This window comes from Lissotriton helveticus, chromosome 2_1, assembly GCF_964261635.1.
Source record: "Lissotriton helveticus chromosome 2_1, aLisHel1.1, whole genome shotgun sequence".
NCBI lineage: Eukaryota > Metazoa > Chordata > Amphibia > Caudata > Salamandridae > Lissotriton > Lissotriton helveticus.
Genome location: NC_136059.1, coordinates 388516442 through 388537751, shown reverse-complemented (window position 1 = coordinate 388537751; position 21310 = coordinate 388516442).

Here is a 21310-nt window from a genome sequence, read left to right as displayed (position 1 = left end):
ACTGCACACAGGCACTGCCTTAGGGCTACTTATGTGGGTGCCACAATCAGCGCTGCAGGCCCACTAGTAGCATTTGAATCACCAGCCCTAGCACACTCAGTGCACTTTACTAGGGATCTACTGATGAAATAAATCTGCCAATCATGGATAACCAATCATAATTACAATTGATACAGAGAGCATATGCACTTTAGCACTGATCAGCAGTGGTAACGTGCCCAGAGTCCTATTGCCAACAACCACAGGTCAGGAAAAACAAGGGAGGAAGAAGCAAAAAGTTTGGGGATAACCCTGCAAAAAGGGCCATTTCCAATGCTACCCCAGCTCAACTAACTCCTGTACAGAACATGCATGATCAGAAACAGTTTTACATGAATATGCCCATTGCCTCCGTGTTGCAGCAACATTTTTTTTAAAGAAAATGCATTACAATCCTGGGTTTCAGCCAAATCCAGGGATTCTTACTATTGATTTTCTCAGTTTTCTCCAGAAAATAATTCTCAATGATGGAGCTGATGGGGGGTCGGGGGATGATTTCTTACTTAGAGCCGTCCTGGAGGTAGACCCTCATATATTGAAAGGTAAGTCAATGGCCATCACGTTTCTTTCTTGATAGATAAGAGGGCTACCCGTTCTACAGTTCCTTCTGTGAAAGTTCCAAACCTACTCCTCTCAGGAAGAGAAGTCTAGGTTGTTGGAATCAATAATGAACAAATTGTTAAAAGGGTCACAACAGATGTCCCTTATAAATAGGGTCAATGGAAAATAATCATCAGTTCATTCTGTGTGATTCAAGTCCTGTAAATTTGTTTGGCAGAGACTTGCTTTCAAGATGAACTGTGTGATTTATTGTACATTGGCTGGTTTTCGAATTGAATCAATAAATCAAGATTTAGAGAGCACGGCTTATTCGCCTGTAAGGGTCTCCAGGCGCTGTCGGATCATGCTGCTTGTACTCCTATTGGTTGGACATCCAGGTCTTGAGGTCCTTCCTAAAATGTTGGAGCATGGTGAGGCTCTAAGGCACAGGGGGAGGTTGTTCCATGTCTTGACCTCCAGATGGGAGAAGGAGCGGCCTCCAATGTTTGTCCAGCAGATGCGATGGGTGGCAGCTAGGGCGAGGGATCTGAGTTTCCTGGTGGGCGGTTGAAAAATCACACGTTGGTTGAGGTGCGCAGGTACTTTGTTGTGTAGTACCTTGTATGCATGGGTGAGTAACTTGTACTGGCCTCTCTGCATGACTGGTAGCCAGAGGAGTTTCTTGAGGTGCGGGTTTTTAAATGTCCATCTGGGAAGGTCGAGGATGAGCCTGGCCACTGTGTTCTGGATCGTCTGGAGTTTCTTCATGAGTTGGGCTGTTAATCCTATGTAGCTGTAGTCGAGTCTGCTGCTGATGAGAGCCTGCATGACAGTTCACCAGGTGTTGATTGGGAATCATCTGAAAACCTCCCTGAGTATTCGGTGCGTAAAGAAGCAGGAGGTGGATACAGTGCAGATTTGCTTCTTCGTGGATAGCTGGCTGTCGAGGATGATGCTGAGGTTGCGGGCATGTTCGATGGGTATCGGGGTTGGGCCCAGCTCTGGAGGCCACTATTCGTTGTTCCAGTATGTGTCCTTGCCTTTCCCAAAGATGAGTACTTCTGCCTTGTTGGTGTTGAGTTTGAGACAGTTGTTGTCCATACAGTTGGAAACATATTTCATACATCTGTGGAACTTGTCCTGATGGTCTTGGATTGTTGGTCAAAGAGAGAATGAGTTGGGTGTCCTCGGCTTAGGAGATGATGTTGCGTCCTTGGCTTTTGACAATGTTGGCCAGGGGAGGTCATATATGTGTTGAAGAGGGTTGGGCTGAGGGATAAGCCTTGAGGTACACTGCAGGTGATGTTCTTAGGGAGAGCAGAGTAGGGACGGAGGATGATATTATGCATTCTTCTTGTGAGGAATGATGAGAGCCACAAGGCTACTCCTTAGATTCCGATTGGCGGAGCCTGTTGAACAGTATGTGGTAGGATAGGGTGTTAAAAGCAGCTGAGAGGTCGAAGAGGATGAGGGCCTCTGCTCCTCCTTGGTCTAGCAGCATTCAGGTTTCATCTGTAGCTGCGACTAGAGCTGTCTCCCTGCTGTGGTTTGTTCTGAGGCCAGGTTGGGAGGGGTCCAGGAGGTCGTGGTTCTTCAGATGTCTTGTGAGCTGGATGTTGATTGCCTTCTCGATGGCCTTGGCTGGAAAGAGGAGCAAGGAGATGGGATTGTAGTTCTTCAGTTGTCCTGGGTTCGAGGGTGCCTTCTTCAGCAAAGACTTCACATCGGAGTGTCTCCAGTTCTGGGGGAAGTGGGCTGTAGTGATTGAGGCATTGAGGACCCTGTTGAGTTCTTTGCTGAAGAGTCAATTGCTGAGGTTGAAAGCTTTGTGGGCGTAGGGGTCTGCAGGAGCTCTGGAGTGGATGGATTTTATGATGGTCACCGTTTCCATCTCAGTGAGGGGATTGCATGATGTGTTCTGGTGTGGGTGGACGTCAGTTGGCGTGAGGAATTTGATGCCGACTTTGGAGGAAGGTTAGAGAGCAAAGCCTTGGTAGATGGGAATAATTTTATTGTGGAAAAAGTCAGCAAGTGCATCACAGAAAACTTGCAAGGTTGTGATGTTTTTTGTTGCTGAACAGGTAGTGAATTCCTTGACTGTTGAAAAGTTTCTTGCAGTTGTTGGAACTTTCATTTATGTGGGTGGTTAGTGTGATCTTCTTGGTGTTTTTCAGGAGGTGGTGGTAGCGACTGAGGGAAGCTTTAAATAGTTTTTGGTCCTCAAGGGTCTTACTGGTGCACCAGGGTCTTACTGGTGTGCAATTGAAACCCACAATGAAGATCGGTCTTCAAAATCAAATCACATGACTCAAGAGTCCCGCTGTTCCCAGTCCTGACCAAAGAGGATTTACCTCTGGATTTAAGACATACTGTCATAGAAGAGGTATGGGCTTTCTCTGGTAATGAGAAAGGATTATTAAAAAGTACAAAACATGTTATGATAAACACCAAACCCAATTTCTGTTTCCCCTAGAACTAAACAATACATACTTTTGAGAGAAAAAGAGGACGGAAGAAAGACTTTCATTGAAACAATGACTGACAAGGAATTCTTCGGGAAGTGTCTGGTAGCCCTTGCAGCTTTCCCATGATGGGAATTAAAATTAAAAAACTGAGTGGTAAATGGAGAACAGTGCAGGATTTGAGGAAAAATAAATAAAATAGAGATCATATGCTGTCCAGTAGTATCAAATCCAGCAGTAATCCTATATCCAGTTTCCATCAGATACATAATGGTATACAGTTATCGACATATGCAAAGTATTGTTCTCCATTCCGCACTATAAAAACTGTCAATAATTATTCCCTTTACAATTTCAAAACGAAGTTCTTGTTTGTTGTAGAATCCCATAAGTGTATATTTAAAGTCCTTCGTTTTTCTGTCAAATTCTGAAGAATGTTCTAGAAAATGTAAGGTTGCCCTGTAAGTTGGTTATGGTACAATATACTGATGACCTAATTGTTGCATCTAAGATTAAAGACTGTAAACTTGACACCATTGCCCTGTTTAATAATTTATCTGACTATGTTCACAAAGTTTACACAACACAAATGCAGTATTGTAAAATAGAAGCAGTTTATCATTGTCATCTCATTGGAAAAGTGACAATGAAAGTCTCAAAAGAATTCGCTTCTGCAATTCTGAAAATGAATCCTCCTACCAAACAGAGGAAGGTTAGGGTGTTCTTGGGATTTGTTGGCTACTGTTGTCAGTGGTTTCCAAAACCTTTCTTGATTGCAAAGCCTTTAGTAAGACTGACCAATAGTGATATCAAAGATCTGGTACATTTGATGAAGAATGCCTAGAGGCCTTCCAGAGTTTGGGGAAAGTTTGTGTAATGCATCTGCTTTCTGAATACCTGGTTATAATGTGGAATTTTATCTTTTCTGTAATGCAAAAGGTGAGTACGCACTTTCAATCTTAACACAAAAACATGAAGGATTCATGGTGGCTGTGTCTCATCAGGAGAACTACGCCGAAGAAAAAAAATCCATTATCACCCATTGAACCCAGGGATTTGGTGGTTGCGAAAAGACATATCTACAAGACTTGTCTTGAGGAAAGGTGCCATGGCCCAAATCAAGTTATACTAGTGGCTATTACTGCTGTGAAGTGTGCTGGAATTCGATAGTGGATCTCTGCTACTCACACAAACAAGTGAAGGCAATGGATGAAGAAGTGGTGAAAATAGCCACTGATTTACAGAGTCAAAGCTCAAGTTCACAGTGTGGATCTAGAGGAGGGTGAAAAACAACTTGAATGTGAAACTGGTGAAGATAATGAAATAGAAGTTCTTGTTGATGAGAGTGAAGATCCTGGTGAAGGTACCAACATCAGTGTCCAGTTTCAAAGTGAGGGTCAAGTGAAGAGCTATTACAATGTCAAAGTCATGAGTGGGAGCTGGAAGTGATAGTCTATGATCCAAACTTTGAAAACCTCCAGTTGAAAATTCGAGCACTTAAAACCCCCAGAGGAAGAAAACAGTTCAGCATGAATCATATACTGACGCTGATCAAAGTCAAATCCGTCAGTGAATACAGAAGACTCAGCAGTATTCACAAGTGTGAAAGTAAGGGCTGAAGCAACCAAGACACTGAAAAGAACCTGCAGGATAAAACATCGGCTGAATGAAAAATTAAAGCTGATCAATGAAGATATTGAGGTAATTGATTTGATTCAAAGAAATGGGAAAGAGGTCCATCAGTTGTTAAAAGACTAGGAGGAAAGTGAACTCCAAAAAGAAAATATCTCGCCTGAATGAGTGCATCTAACATCAGAATCTGAGGGGAAAGTACCACCTTGAACATCTAGAAAGACTGTTAAAAATAAACCGAACTGCGAGAAATGTTCAAATAAAATCTAGAAAAGAAGAGAGAAAAATCTTTTAAGAGCATGAACTAAATAAACTGAGAAAAAAAGAAATCTCTTTGAAGTTTATTTTGCTTTTTGGTTATTGTTTCAAGGAAATAAGAAAATAAAAATTATTATTGTTTTGAAGATTTTGTTTTATTATTAGAGCTTCACAATAAGTTTCATTTGTTGGTCTCAATAGAATAGCATACATTGAACAATTATATGTTTGCCCATCTTGCTGATGATACTAACAATCTTAGTTGGCTTACCTGTTGTACCTCTTTCTTCAGTGGAATATGACCCCCACAAATGTTGAATTGACTACAGTACATCACAAAGTTAGAAATAATACACTGACATGTAGGGAAACCTTAGCTGGTGGATCTCATGATAGTATCTACACTAAAATTTTAAATGAGTGTGTTGAGATAACGGGAGTTAAAGATTACTATGTGTGTACTTTCCCTCCCTCTTCTGCAGGTGAATGTGCTACCCTTTTACATCTACCAGTATTTGTAAAGCGCTCAATTACCCGAGGGTGTCAAGGCGCTGGAGGCCATCAGGAAGATTAAGTGAGCTATTGCCCAGAGTCACATGATGCTGGGCTAACCTGCTGCCAGCACTGGGGATTGAGCTGTGAGCTCCATGGTCCGGAGTCAGGCACCCTGGCCACTGAACCGCACCTCTTTCTAATGGGTCGTCTTGTAATGTGTTCATTGGTATTTTTAATAAGCATTAATTTTTGTCTCCCTACTTATTGGATCTCAACCTCTCACCGGAAGATCTACAAATTTCTGAAAGTGAAGATGCTAATAAGGGTCTTAATTATAGTACATTTCACAAATTAAGATGAAAATTAAAAGTACTAGACATGAGTATATGTGCCCAATAAAGAATGACGAGTGTGAGTTTCTTAAAGAATATAATGAAATGAGAGTTAAAAATTGTGAGAGATTGGGGAAATGAAAAGAGAATAAGTGAGCAGATTATGGCTCAGGGAAAATTTAGATTGCCAAATGTGCATCCTAGATTGAGAGCGGAATATTAGAGAAATGGAGAGTTATGTATGGTACGCCGTGAACTTACAAGCATTGGGACAATTGAGCATGTTAGTGAAATCAAATGTGAGAAAAGTTATGTTATAGATGTTAATTTTATAATGGATGTAGAACCAATTCTGAGAGGGGTTTATTATGTGTGTGTGTGGTATGACGGCTTATTTCAATTTGCAATGCGGTTGTGTTGTATCATGTTATCTTGCCTTAGTGTTTCCTAAAGTCTATCACAAGCGAATGATGTAGTTAATTTGAAGAGAGAAAAACATGGGTTTGGGCAGGTAGTTTTATTTATAATAGAAGCCATGATTTCAACAATAGGTGTGGCTATGAATGATATGAAATGTAGTCACTTGGCGCAACACTTGTGGACTGGCTTGCTTCTTACACAATTGGAGCCCTATCAAATTAAATCTGAGGTAATTACTATACAAGCAATAAATATGCAAAACCGTTTAGCACTAGATATCCTTCTCAAGTAAGAAGGCGGTGTTTGCACGGTACTCAACTAACAGAAGCAATTTTTCCCCTCCTGAGGCGGAAGCCGGGAGGTCTCTCTCCTCTACTTTGTTAGCTTTACATTTAAGTGCATTTTTTACTCGTATTTTAAAACTGCTTGATTTAATAAGCGTGGAGACTTCCTTTAGCGCTTCCTTGCGCTCTGTGCCCCTTTCCCCCCTCCCTCTGCCTCGGGACCGCTCTCGGCCGAGTATCGACGCCAAGGGCTGGTTCCCGGTTCTTTGGCGGCCATATTGGGTGAGGATCAGGCGGGTGACGTGCTCTAGCAGCGCATAAAAAGGGAACAGTTTTGTGTGCTCGAGTGACAACTAACAGAAGCAATTTTTCCCCTCCTGAGGCGCAAGCCGGGAGGTCTCTCTCCTCTACTTTGTTAGCTTTGCATTTAAGTGCATTTTTTACTCGTATTTTAAAACTGCTTGATTTAATAAGCGTGGAGACTTCCTTTAGCGCTTCCTTGCGCTCTGTGCCCCTTTCCCCCCTCCCTCTGCCTCGGGACCGCTCTCGGCCGAGTATCGACGCCGAGGGCTGTTTCCCGGTTCTTTGTCGGCCATATTGGGTGAGGATCAGGCGGGTGACGCGCTCTAGCAGCGCATAAATAAGACGGGTATGACTCCGCGCAGCGGACGCGTACAGTGGACGCGCCGGACCTGCGCCGGAGTCGTGCCAGAGTCCTGCCTGTCTGTGCCTGTCCGTGCTCGACCGGGCCCAGGGGCCAGGACTCCTGGTAGGCGGCTGCTATATTCTACTGGAGAATTACTTTCACTTGACTTAGGTGAGCAGCTTCTAGACCCTACGACGTGGTCTATTCTAAAGGATCTTAATATCTTACGATCCCCTTGCAGTAAGGATCAGCCTCACCCGCCCCTCCTAAAACTTGCTAGCTTGAATACGAGGTCACTCCAGAAACACCACCTAGAAATGTTTACCCTCCTCCAGGATGAATCTATTGACATATTAACCCTTACTGAAACTTGGTTAGGCGACAACTCTTCCCCCGACATTATAGCCGCTCTCCCAAATAGCTATGACATGATTTGGCACAACCGTCCGGATAATGTCCGAGGTGGGGGAGTAGCGATTATCTTTAAAAAACATCTAACTGTGGTTAAAATCTTAGCAGAAACAATAAACTCAGCTGACATACTTGGAGTAAAAATCACTTTGAATATCTCTTGCATTATCGTCCTTGCGGTCTATCGCCCACCACAATGTACCTCAGTGTTTAATGAACTTTTCTCTCCCATTGTATCTGATATTTGCACACGTTATAAAAAAGTCCTGGTGACAGGAGATTTTAATGTCCACTGGGATAGCACAGACAAGGATTCACTAACTCGCCAGCTACAGACCTCTATGACCTCGTTAGGTCTGGAACAACTTGTGGAAGCCCCAACCCATGTCAAGGGTCATACTCTCGATCTGATTTGGACTTCCACTTCAGAGGTAGCCCTTACGAGCATTATACCTTGTATCTGGTCCGACCATTACTTACTTCTGTGTGATATTACTGTGGATACCACCTTGACTAAACCACCTCTTAAAACCAAAAAAGTGCGTTCCTGGAAAAAAATAGATTCAAAAACTTTATCAGATATTCTCCCCAAATATATTCAACCATTGAACTCTCATGGCAATTTAGATCAGGACTATAACTCTATAGTGGGGAGCCTTAAACAAGCTATCGACCAGATAGCCCCGGAAAAGGTACAGAAAATCAAGGATGCTGGGAAAAGGGCCCCTTGGTTCACCCCGCTTCTAAGGGATCACAAAAGAAAACTTCGCCACCTCGAGAGATGCTGGAGGAAGACAAAAGATAGTATAGATCGAGAGCACTACAAAATGTCGCTGAATGCCTACAAAAAACGTATAACATCAGCGAAAGGGGAACACTATGAAACACGTATAAACAAGGCAACCAATGTTCAGAAAGAAACATTTAAAATCTTAAAAGAACTGAGCAAGAAAGATGAAAAGGTGGATATAACGATAGACTGTAACACCTTCCAAGGTTATTTTCTTGAGAAAGTGACAACTATTTTGTCAGACATCGAGAAGAACACTCTCAATACTCCCAGGACATCTCAGGTCCCTCGAGTTCCTCCACAATTTACTATCTCTAGGTTTCCAGCTATAGACTCCAAAACCCTGGGCAAGCTTATGAACACAACTAAGTCGGGTTCTCCTGCAGACCCCTGCCCCCCGGAATTTTCTGCTTGGCGCTTCCCGTTCTAGAGGAGCATATTATCTGCCTCCTAAACAACTCCCTAGACACAGGTCTTCTACCAGCTAGCTTCAAGGAGGCTTGCGTCAAACCCCTGATAAAGAAGCCAGGGACGGACCCGGCCTGTTTGAAGAACTATAGGCCGATATCCCAGCTGCCTTTTCTGTCCAAGATCTTGGAACAACATGTGCAGAAATCCCTGTCTTCATTCCTGGAGTCACATCATCTTCTCCAGGAGCGTCAAGCGGGGTTTCGGGCACATCACAGTACCGAGTTAGTAATGCTCTCGGTGCTGGATGAACTTAGATGCATGGCTGACAGTAAAAAACCAAGTGCCCTGATACTTTTAGATCTTTCAGCGGCATTTGATACTGTCAGCCATGCTCTGCTCTTGGACAGACTGGCCGCATGTGGGATAGAGGACCTGGCCTTTCAATGGCTAAAATCTTTTTTATCAGGGAGGACCCAGAGAATTCAATTAGTGGATTGTATATCGGAACTGGGTGTCCTGGAGTGTGGAGTCCTGCAGGGGTCGGCACTATCACCACTTTTATTTAATCTCTACCTGCAACCACTGATAGACACCCTGTCAAATATGGGCTGTAGAATTTTCAATTATGCTGACGACACTCAGCTGTTGCTGAGTATAGATAATACGACATCGGCTCAGGCCCAGGCCCAGAATATACTGAGGTTTACTGTGGGCTGGATGACAGCGAATTCACTAAAAATAAACCCTGAAAAAACGGAGGTCCTGGTGGTCTCAACCGCTAGTTCGCCTTGGAGCGATTTGTTCTGGCCCGAAAAACTTGGCCCACCCCAAAACCATGCCCTAACGTAAAGAGCCTCGGTATAAAAATTGACCACGAATTGACGATGAGTAGCCAAGTATCCTCTGTTGTCGGAACCTGTATTAATCTAATTAGGCAATTGCGCAAATTAGTTCCCCTGCTTTCCTTGAATATGCTCCGAACCATTGTTTCGGCAACAATAATCTCTAGAATTGACTACGGAAACGCACTATATTTAGGTCTGCCAAAAAACTTGATAAACCGTCTACAGGTTGTTTTGAACGACGCAGCACGGCTGATTTTTAGATCACCCAGACAGACCCATGCCTCCCCACTGCTACAGAGATTACACTGGCTCCCTGTAAAGCAAAGGGTGGAATTCAAGGGCCTATGTATCCCCCATAAGGCAATCTATGGGAATGCACCTGTCTACATAAAGGAACGACTTAACATCTATAAACCCAAACGGGTACTGAGATCCTCTAACGCCCAACTGCTGTCATGCCCGCGTTTTAAAATGGCAACAAAGGGTGGGAGATCCTTCTCTATCCAACTACCACAGATGTGGAATAAATTGCCGGAGATTCTTCGCAGAGAAGCTAACCTTCTTCCCTTTAGGAAATCATTGAAAACGTTCTTATTTAGGGAAGCCTTCTGTTCTACCTGAGCCGGTGCTTCGCCGGTATTTTTCTACATATATATTCACTTGTTGTTACTGAATCTTGTCAGGAGCGCCTAGAGACCTGCCGGTGATTTGGCGCTATACAAAACCCAGCTAACAATAACGATAACTCAATATAAAAAAGTGCTGTGCCTTCATACCTGATAACAGTAGGTTTATTAATGCATATGTACAAAACATTAATATTATTTCTCGTGAAATCAAAGCTTTACAAAAGCATGGTGTGTGGGAAACAGTAGGTTCCAGGCTTGGCGAGATATAGAACTATTTTAGTAAGATTGGTGAATGAATTGATAGTTTAGGGGGGAGCATTAAGACTAAGTCTAACGTCTGTAATAATTGTAATGATTTGTGCAATTGCTGTGTTTCTCTTGTTAAAATGTTCTTGGTCTTTGTTTCTAAATTGTGGGTTTGAGGGTGAAATACAATCATTAAACCAATAGAGAGAAGTGTTCAAGATGGAGGATGTCAAATATCTTGTTTACAACCAGCTAATGTCAACCTGAAAGAAATTTAAAAAAGTGATGTAGATTGTGATATAATTCTGATTAGTTTAACCCTATTTATTATTTGTGTATTGATTTTAGAATAAATAGATGGGGCATTTGTAGAAGATTTTTTGGGTTTACATTTCTGTGCATCATTAACAATGAGGCAAATGTATTTTCACACTCGATTACAGATGTATACATAGATATGGCACTATTGCTTTTGAAACTAATTCACTATGATGGGTAGTAGTGCATTTTAATAATTTGTGTTTAACTGGGTCTCCATTCGGGAGGGGCATAGATCCCGGTGGTTGTATGGGGTGTTACACCCCCTAAAAATGTATTCTGTTGTAAATAGTTGGGTACAGGTACTTTCATTTGGGTAATGTGAAGTATCTGTTGGATTGCAATTGGGATTTTATGTCCACACTAACAACACACACACATTCTCTCTCCTCTATGTCTTGATTGCCCTAAAAAATGTTGATTAGTTTGAAAAATATTGTGTTTTAAGTACTCCTAACATTCCACATTCCTCACTCTTTCCACTACCACTGCCTGTTAAGCCCCCTTCATGTCCTGGTTTTCAAATAATGTGTTTTAACAAGATGTTCCAGCATGATAGTTGGGCAATCTTAAGCTCACACTCCCCTCAATCATACTGACAAAGCTACTCCCCTGCACCTTAGACATAAACACCATCTTGTCCATGATGGAAGTCATCCCTGTCACTCCTTTTTCCTTTCTGCGCTGCCCACTTCTCTCCACGCATACTCTGCAGCATGCAGTCAAGATGAAATGCACTGGTGTATTTCCTGTGATATTGTTATACTGCCCTAGATTAACTTTCAGTCACATTCTATAACAACAACCCAAGGTCCTGGAACAATGTGCATATTCATTAAAATAACTCAATATTGTTCGTGTATCTAGTTTTGCTCTAGCATTTCTGGATGGATTTAGTATGGAGGCTGCTTAATAATTATTCATGTAGCGGGAGAGTGCATGAGTATTAAGGCAATATGACATTTATTGTTTCATGTGCTCTGATTTGCTAATGAAATGCTAAATTTGCTCCCACTATAGTGAGTCTGGAGCTTCTGTAATTTAATAATTGAAAATAATGTATAGAAACCTCGATTTTGGTGCTGTGCCAAAATACTTTCCTGCTTTATTGGGGAGGCTGTTTATTACACTCCAGATTTTGCTACCCACTTCCGAATTTCTGATTTTTATATATAATTTTCATTGAGAGCCTTCATTGGCATTTACTTTATATTGCTTTATTTTTTAAACCTGTAATACAGCGCCTTCCTTTTTCCATTGATCTGCAATTCAGTTATTTAGTTGGATGATTTATTAATTTGATTGTATTTTCCAGATTTTTCTGTTTTGGAGGTGTCTTAACATGGGACACATTGCCTCATGAAGTTGAGGTTCAGCACCTTATCCGATTCAGTGAATGTGGGCATTCTGGTTTGGGGAAATGTATTAGGTGTCTAAAAATGCATAGGTCCCTTACACCTACATTATGCCTATTGACAAATGAACGTGTGACAAGAAACACTAGAGCAATCCCAAGGAATCTGACCCAAAGAGAAGCCAGGACCAGAGATAACTTGCAGCAGTGTAGGTGCAAAGAATTACCAACTTTCAAATCCTACTCTTGTTTGTCTTGACCAAACTCATACAGTCGACTAGATTAACCAAGATTCATGATCAATGGCACTTGGAAATCTGTAGGGATGATTTGTGTGTGAAAGGGTATTGTTTTTACTTACCTTATTTATTTTTATGTGGATGCTAAAAGCATGCATTTTAATGTCATACATACTAAAGGGAAATAAGCATTCCAACACAGGCATTACCATGCAATCAATCAATCAATCAATCAATACATTTATAGAGCGCACTACTCACCCGTAGGGTCTCAAGGCGCTAGGAGGGGGGGGGGTGCCTTTACTGCTCGAACAGCCAGGTCTTGAGCTTCTTCCTGAAGGAGAGGTGGTCTTGGGTCATGCGCAGGTCGGTCGGAAGGGAGTTCCAGGTCTTGGCGGCCAGGTAGGAGAAGGACCTTCCTCCTGTTGTCGCTCTTCGGATGCGGGGGACGGCGGCGAGGGCGTGGCTGGTTGATCTGAGGTGGCGCTTGGGAGCGTAGAAGTTGATCCGGTTGTTGAGGTAGCTCGGGCCTTGGTCGTGTAGGGCTTTGTGTGCGTGGGTGAGGAGGCGGAAGGTGATTCTTTTGTTGACGGGGAGCCAGTGCAGGTCTCTCAGGTGTCCGGAGATGTGGCTGTTTCGTGGGATGTCGAGGATGAGTCTGGCTGAGGCGTTCTGGATCCGCTGGAGTCTCTTCTGGAGTTTGGCAGTGGTTCCGGCGTAGAGGGCGTTGCCGTAGTCCAGTCGGCTGGTGACGAGGGCCTGGGTGACAGTCTTCCTGGTCTCGGTGGGGATCCACCAGAAGATCTTCCGTAGCATGCGCAGGATGTTGAAGCACGACGAGGAGACGGCGTTGACTTGTCTGGTCATGGAGAGGGAGGAGTCCAGGATGAAGCCCAGGTTGCGTGCGTGGTCCGTCGGTTTGGGTGCGGTGCCCAGGGCGGGGGGCCACCAGGAGTCGTCCCAGGCGGAGGGCGAGGAGCCCGGGATGAGGACCTCCGTCTTGTCTGAGTTCAGTTTCAGGCGGCTGGTCGTCATCCACTCGGCTACCTCTCTCATCCCTTCGTGCAGGTTGGCTCTGGCGGCGGTGGGGTCGTTGGTCAGGGAGAGGATCAGTTGGGTGTCGTCGGCGTAGGAGATTATGTTGAGGTTGTGTTGGCGTGCGATGGCCGCGAGGGGGCTCATGTAGACGTTGAAGAGGGTGGGACTCAACGAGGATCCTTGAGGGACGCCGCAGATGACTTCGGTGGCCTCTGACTTGTACGGTGGTAGGCGGACTCTCTGTGTTCTTCCGTCGAGGAAGGAGGTGATCCATTCCAGTGCCTTCTCCTGGATTCCGATGTTGTCAAGGCGCTGCACTAGGGTGCGGTGGCAGACAGTGTCGAATGCCGCGGAGAGGTCCAGGAGGATGAGGGCCGCTGTTTCTCCGTTGTCCATCAGGGTTCGGATGTCATCGGTGGCAGCGATGAGGGCGGTCTCGGTGCTGTGGTTGGCTCGGAAGCCAGACTGTGAGGGGTCGAGGGATCCATTTGTCTCGAGGAAGGCGGCCAGCTGTTTGTTGACGGTCTTTTCGATGACTTTGGCCGGGAACGGGAGGAGCGAGATGGGACGGTAATTCTTGAGTTCGGTGGGGTCCGCTGTAGGTTTCTTGAGTAGAGCGCTGAGTTCGGCGTGCTTCCAGCTCTCAGGGAAGGTGGCGGTGTCGAAGGAGGTGTTGATGATGTCCCGCAGGTGGGGTGCGATGACAGCGTCGGCTTTGTTGAAGACGTGGTGAGGGCAGGGGTCGGTTGGCGATCCGGAGTGGATGGAGTTCATCGTGCGGATGGTGTCTTCGGTGCTGATCGGGGTCCAGGCGCGGAGGGTGGTGGTGGGTGGCGTTGCTGCGGTTGTGGCGTGCGTTGGTTGGATGCTGAAGCTGTTGTGTATGTCCGCGATCTTGTTGTGGAAGTAGGAGGCGAGGGAGTTGCAGAGGTCTTGCGATGGGGTGATGTCGTTGTTTCCGGCGTTGGGGTTGGAGAGCTCTTTCACGATGTTGAAGAGTTCCTTGCAGTTGTGTGCGTTGTTGTCCAGACGGTCCTTGTATGCAGTTTTCTTGGTGGCGCGGATCAGTTGGTGGTGTTTCCGGGTGGCGAGCTTGAGGGTGGACATGTTGTTCATTGTTGGTTCCCTTCTCCATACTTTCTCGAGGGCTCGGCAGTTCTTCTTGGAGCTCTTGAGTTCGTCGGTGAACCATGGGGTTTTTCTGCTGCCGGGTCTGCTGGGCGGGGTCCTCAGAGGGGCGAGTTCGTCCGCGCAGTTGCTGATCCACTTCGAGAGGTTGTCGGCGGCCTGGCTGGGGTTCGTTGAGCCGGCAGGCGGGTGCTGGCTCAGGGAGGCGGTGAGCTGGTCGGCTGTGATCTTGTTCCAGCTTCTTCGGGCAACCTGTTGCTGGTGGTGGTGGATCGTCGTTCTTTTGAAGGTGAAGTGGACGCAGCTGTGGTCCGTCCAGTGGAGTCCTGTTGCGTGGCTGAAGGTGATGTCTTTGCTGGATGAGAAGACGGCGTCGAGTGTGTGTCCGGCGAGGTGGGTGGGGGTGGACACCAGCTGTTTGAGTCCGAGGTTGGCGAGGTTGTCGAGCAGGGTGATGGTGTTACGGTCGCTGTTGTTCTCCAGGTGGAAGTTGAGGTCCCCCAGGAGGATGTAGTCGGCGGAGGGGAGGGCATGTGGGCTGATGAAGTCGGCGATGTCCTCGCTGAATCGTGTGCGTGGTCCCGGGGGTCGGTAGATCAGGGTGCCTCTGAGGGTGGTCTTCGGGTCGGTGTGGATCTGGAAGTGCAGGTGTTCGGCGGTGGTTAGGGTGTCGTCGGTGTTGGTCGTGATGCGGATGGTGTCCCTGTGGATGATGGCGATGCCTCCTCCCGTCTGGTTGGCGGTGCGGTCCCTCCGGGTGATCTTGTAGCCCTCTGGGATGGCGATGGCGATGTCGGGTGCTGAGGAGGCGTTCATCCAGGTCTCCGTGAGGAAGGCGACGTCTGGGTCTGTGGGGTCGAGCAGGTTCCAGAGCTCGACGGCATGTCTGTGGACGGAGCGGGTGTTGAGCAGGATGCACTTGAGGTGGTTGCTGCTGGTGTTCGGCTTGGCGGGTGCTGGTGCAGGGTAGGTCTGGACGCAGGAGAACTTGCAGGCGTGGCAGCTGAAGGGTCCGTGGGTGTGCTTCGGGGTGGCTCGGTGGCATTACCATGCATCATTTATAAAGTTGATTTTTACCATACATATGCCTTTACCATGCATGGTAAGTACAGTTAAGGTATGCAAACATATGTGTGTGTATGTATATATATATATATATATATATATATATATATATATATATATATATATATATATATATATATATATATGTATATATATGCAACACAAAGTGCCCAGAGACTTGTTTTTGGGGTCACAACAGCTTGCCTGCCATCCGGCTCTTTTACACATAACTCACTTCTGCTCCAGATTCATGAACTGGCCGACTCATTTCGAGGACATCTCCTCTTCTTCTCGGGCTCTCAGAGATGAAATGCAACGCGCTCTCGTTGTGATAATTGATTACTTTATTTGCTCCTTCATCACATGACTGTTTTAAACATGCTGGAATTTGTCAAATGACTGTTTTAGGCATACTGGGATTTGTAGTCCAGAAAACGATTACTTCACCCTAAGTGGGTGTGTTGCATTGCATGTCTGTTAAATATTAAATCCTTTGAGTAAGGTCCGGATGCATGTAGCGAGTTCAATTAAGTGTGGGCATGCTGCGCTGTTCCTGTGTCCGATCAGTTCTGACACCAGCCTCTCTCTTCAATTGCCGAGATGGTGATCCCCAGCGCGGTCGGGCGGCGCGCAATTTATGCAACACAAAGTGCCCAGAGACTTGTTTTTGGGGTCACAACAGCTTGCCTGCCATCCGGCTCTTTTACACATAACTCACTTCTGCTCCAGATTCATGAACTGGCCGACGCGTTTCGAGGACATCTCCTCTTCTTCTCGGGCTCTCAGAGATGAAATGCAACGCGCTGTCGTTGTGATAATTGATTACTTTATTTGCTCCTTCATCACATGACTGTTTTTCATGTGATGAAGGAGCAAATAAAGTAATCAATTATCACAACGAGAGCGCGTTGCATTTCATCTCTGAGAGCCCGAGAAGAAGAGGAGATGTCCTCGAAACGCGTCGGCCAGTTCATGAATCTGGAGCAGAAGTGAGTTATGTGTAAAAGAGCCGGATGGCAGGCAAGCTGTTGTGACCCCAAAAACAAGTCTCTGGGCACTTTGAGTTGCATAAATTGCGCGGCGCCCGACCGCGCTGGGAGCACCATCTCGGCAATTGAAGAGAGAGGCTGGTGTCAGAACTGATCGGACACAGGAACAGCGCAGCATGCCCACACTTAATTGAATCGCTACATGCATCCGGACCTTACTCAAAGGATTTAATATTTAACAGACATGCAGTGCAACACACCCACTTAGGGTGAAGTAATCGTTTTCTGGACTACAAATCCCAGTATGCCTAAAACAGTCATGTGACAAATTCCAGCATGTTTAAAACAGTCATGTGATGAAGGAGCAAATAAAGTAATCAATTATCACAACGAGAGCGCGTTGCATTTCATCTCTGAGAGCCCGAGAAGAAGAGGAGATGTCCTCGAAACGCGTCGGCCAGTTCATGAATCTGGAGCAGAAGTGAGTTATGTGTAAAAGAGCCGGATGGCAGGCAAGCTGTTGTGACCCCAAAAACAAGTCTCTGGGCACTTTGTGTTGCATATGTATATATATATATATATATATATATATATATATATATATATATATATATATATATATATATATATATATATATATATATATATATATATCAATGCGCGAAGGTGTCCACCTTTGAGTAGCACGCGAGCAGCAGCTTGGTTTATGTATAGGTGAGGACGGGGATGCACTCGTAGACGCCGCTCCGTACGGGATCTGCCCGACGCGTTTCGAAGCTTCATATGCTTCTCTTCAGGGGCTTTAACGGAAGCGGTGTGTGCAACCTATACATAAACCAAGGTGCTGTTCGCGTGCTACTCAAAGGTGGACACCTTCGAGCATTGATATATATATATATATATATATATATATATATATATATATATATATATTCACTGAAAAAAACATAGGTTTCAGGCACGTTATAGTTAGAAATTAGCATTTAAAAAACCTTAGAAATTCCCTGAAAAAATCACAGGGTTCATTGACGTTATGGTTAGTTGGACATTTCACTCCTACAAAACCAGAGAAATTCCTCTGTTATAGTTAGTTCAGCTAACTATAACTTGAGCTCCCGCAATGCACTGCTGATGACGTCACATATTACATCATTCAGGACATGGTCAGTGACATCACTGATGACATCTCAGATTATGCGGGAGCCTGCATTGCTGCTGTATAGAGGGAGCTGCCGGAAGGCAGCTACGTCTGTGCAGGAGCAATCCTTTCATCTGTTACCCTGCCTGCTTGACAGCGGGCAGGGGAGCAAACAAAACCTCTGCTTCCAGCAAGCGAGATCATTTTGTCAGCTCTCGCTTGCTGGAAGCGGGGTGTTTGCTCTGACTTGGTGGGAGCTATCAAAGCTCCCGCCAAATTAGAGCAAAGAGATTTGTCCCAGAAGTGGGCTCCCTAGGACTCAGCAGGAGCAGACCCTGGGGGGTCCCCAACAGGGCCATTAATGGGTCCCGGAGGGGGGGCATGTGCCCCCCCCCTTTGTTGTGCACAAGCCGATCCCTGGAAGGTTGTGGTCCCCGGGGCCATATATGGCCCGGTGGGGTCCACGTGGAACCTGCAAAACTTCTCAAATAGCCCTGGGACCTGGGGGGATCAGCGTGGCCCCCGCTAATTTAAACAAGAGCCTCATGAGGTTGGGATCCCCGGGGCAAAAATAAGCCCTTGGAGGGTTCCCACTGTGCCTCCCTCCATTAATTTATAAATCCCTGCATGCTCTCGTGACCTGGCCCACCTGGGAGCTATCATTTAGACAAGTGTGGGAGTTCACACAATTTTATTTTATTTTAAGTTTTGGCAGCTAATTACGCAAATGTGCAACAGTTTACAAAACAAATGCTTTTATGCAATGGCGGGGTCCCAGGAGGGCCCCATGACCAACACTTGGGGGTCAGGGTATTCCTACCAGGCCCTCTTTTCTTTTTTTTTACCATTTTTATGTGGCTCTTGGCTGAAGCCGAGCCCCAAGATGGCTGCCAACACTTCCTAGTTGAAGCGTTGGCAGACAATCAAAGCTCTACAGTTACCTGCACAAACTCATCACGAGGGCAGATGAATCAATTTGAATTTCCTTTAATTTCTCAACAACTACTGAACAGATTTACACTAAATAACAAAAAACACAATCTGTGAACCAAAAGGTAGCTGTCTACCACATTTGGTGTAATTCCGTTCAGCATGTTGGGCTGAAGAGGTATCCAAAGAGTCTAAGGGAATTAATGTGTGAAATACACTACCCCCCACCCTTTTTGTCAGTCCCCGCTTCATAGCTTAGTCCAAAACTTTCCATTCGTAACAAAACTCACCTTGACACTATTTTTGGTACATTTCGTGAAGATTCGTCAAATGTTTCCAAAGATATAGGCAAGTCAAAAAACGCTTTTTCTATAGAAATATGGTCCTAACTATGACTAGCCATGGGGACCGTCAGTAGGTAATATGTAATATAATATAATTTATTATGAACTACTAGACTCCAGGGAAAACTTCTGGATGTACCGTTTAAAATCATTGCATCCAGATGGACTGAGCACTACTGACAATGCAACCTGATTACTGCATATCTCAAGAACTCTCAGTACTGCATTGATTCCACATTCCAAATGGAATCTTCACTCATGATGCTTTTTGAAAATTCAGCTGTGTCATCTGTGCAGCCACTGAGCTTACCATCTTGAAACTACCTGAGGAAGGTAGAAGCTGAAACGTTGTAGTGGAAATATATTTTTGTTCTTTGGTGAATCTATCTGTTTGAGTCACTTCTTTCTTGGATATATATGTATATATATATATTCACTGAAAAAACCATAGGTTTCACACCAGTTATAGTTAGGAATTAGCATTTAAAAAAACCTATCAAATTCACTGAAAAAACCATAGGTTTCACACCAGTAATAGTTAGCTGGAAATTTTACTCGCATAAAACCATTGAAATTCCCACGTTATAGTTAGTTGGACTCACTATAACTTGCGTGTGCAATGCACTGCTGATGACGTCACATATTACATCACTCATGACATGGTCAGTGACATCACTCATGACATCACTGATGACACCATCCAGTGAATGTGTGTATTTTTAAAAAATAATTATGCGTTGTATATGTATATGTAAAAGTTGATGGAAGAATAAATGTTTAAATAAGGGTTTACATGGATGTTTTTTTTAAAAAAATTGATTGGTTCACTGGCTTATTAAGTGTATCTTAGTGTATACATATATTAGTGAGTAATGTTTAAATATTTAAATATAAGGATTAGTGTTTCACTTTGTGTATAAGTGGCTGCATGGGTTGGTGAGTAGCTACATATGTATGTATATGGGTTATTAGATGTTTTTTTATATCAATATGAGTGTCTATATGTTTGGTGGGGGTATTACTTAGAACATAGATGCATGAGTGACTGACTCTCTGTTTGTATGTGTTTTGAAGACAGCATATGTGCAGGACTGTATGGGTGGATGACTGTGTATATGTGTGTGTTACTGACTGAATGACTATCTCACTAGTGTCTTTATCAGTAACTACATATGTTTTAATGTAGTATATGTGAATATTGATGTATATAAGTGAGTATATGTGAGAGTAAGAGATTGTAAGAGTTCCTGTTTAAATAAGTATGTGTTTCTATACGTGATTGTTTAAGAGAGTAAGTATGTGTAAGGTTCCTTAGAAGTAAGGTGGTAGTGTGTGTATAGCTGTATATGCAAATAAATGGATGTTCAATAGTTTATTTGCATGTGTGAGTATGTGTGAGAGTATCTTTTGGATGACTGTCGGTGTGTAGCAGGATGTATAGGTGTATCACTACATATGATGAGTGAGTATACGTATGAGTGATTATATAGAACTGTTGGTGAATGAGTGGATGTGTATATAGATGGTGGAATTATTGAATTGGTTGTTGTAACTGGTATGGGTATCTCCATTTTTTTGAAAATTTTAGTTTCTATTTTTGAATATGTGTTTTAAGGGTTACATTACAGTGAAAGGAGGTCTGTCACTGTATCACAAGGATGGTGTCATCAGTGATGTCATGAGTGATGTCACTGACCATGTCATGAGTGATGTAATATGTGACGTCATCAGCAGTGCATTGCACGCGCACATTATAGTGAGTCCAACTAACTATAACGTGGGAATTTCAATGGTTTTATGTGAGTAAAATTTCCAGCTAACTATAACTGGTGTGAAACCTATGGTTATTTCAGTGAATTTAATAGGTTTTTTAAATGCTAATTCCTAACTATAACTGCTGTGAAACCTATGGTTTTTTCAGTGAATTTCACAGGTTTTTTAATAGCAAATCTCTATAGGTATGAAATGTAATATTTTTTATAACAAATTTTATATTGTATAATTATGTAATATTTTTGTAAAATTTTTTTTTTTGCCCCGGAGCGCTCCCGGGGCGCGTACCGATGCGCTCACCAGTAAGCGCAGTGCTACGGCGCGCCCCGGGGCGCGTACCGGTGAGCGTCCCGTTAGCGCTATTCCCGCGAACGAAAACAACATCGTGACGTATCGCGTAGCCGCGTGATGCGTCATATGACGCACAGCGTAAGCGCACCCGGAAGCACGTGAGCGCATACGATCGCGAAACGTCCTGACGCGCTTACGCAACGCGCCCCGGGGCGAGTAGCATAAGCGCGTCGGGTCATGTTACCTGAAAATAACACTTTTCA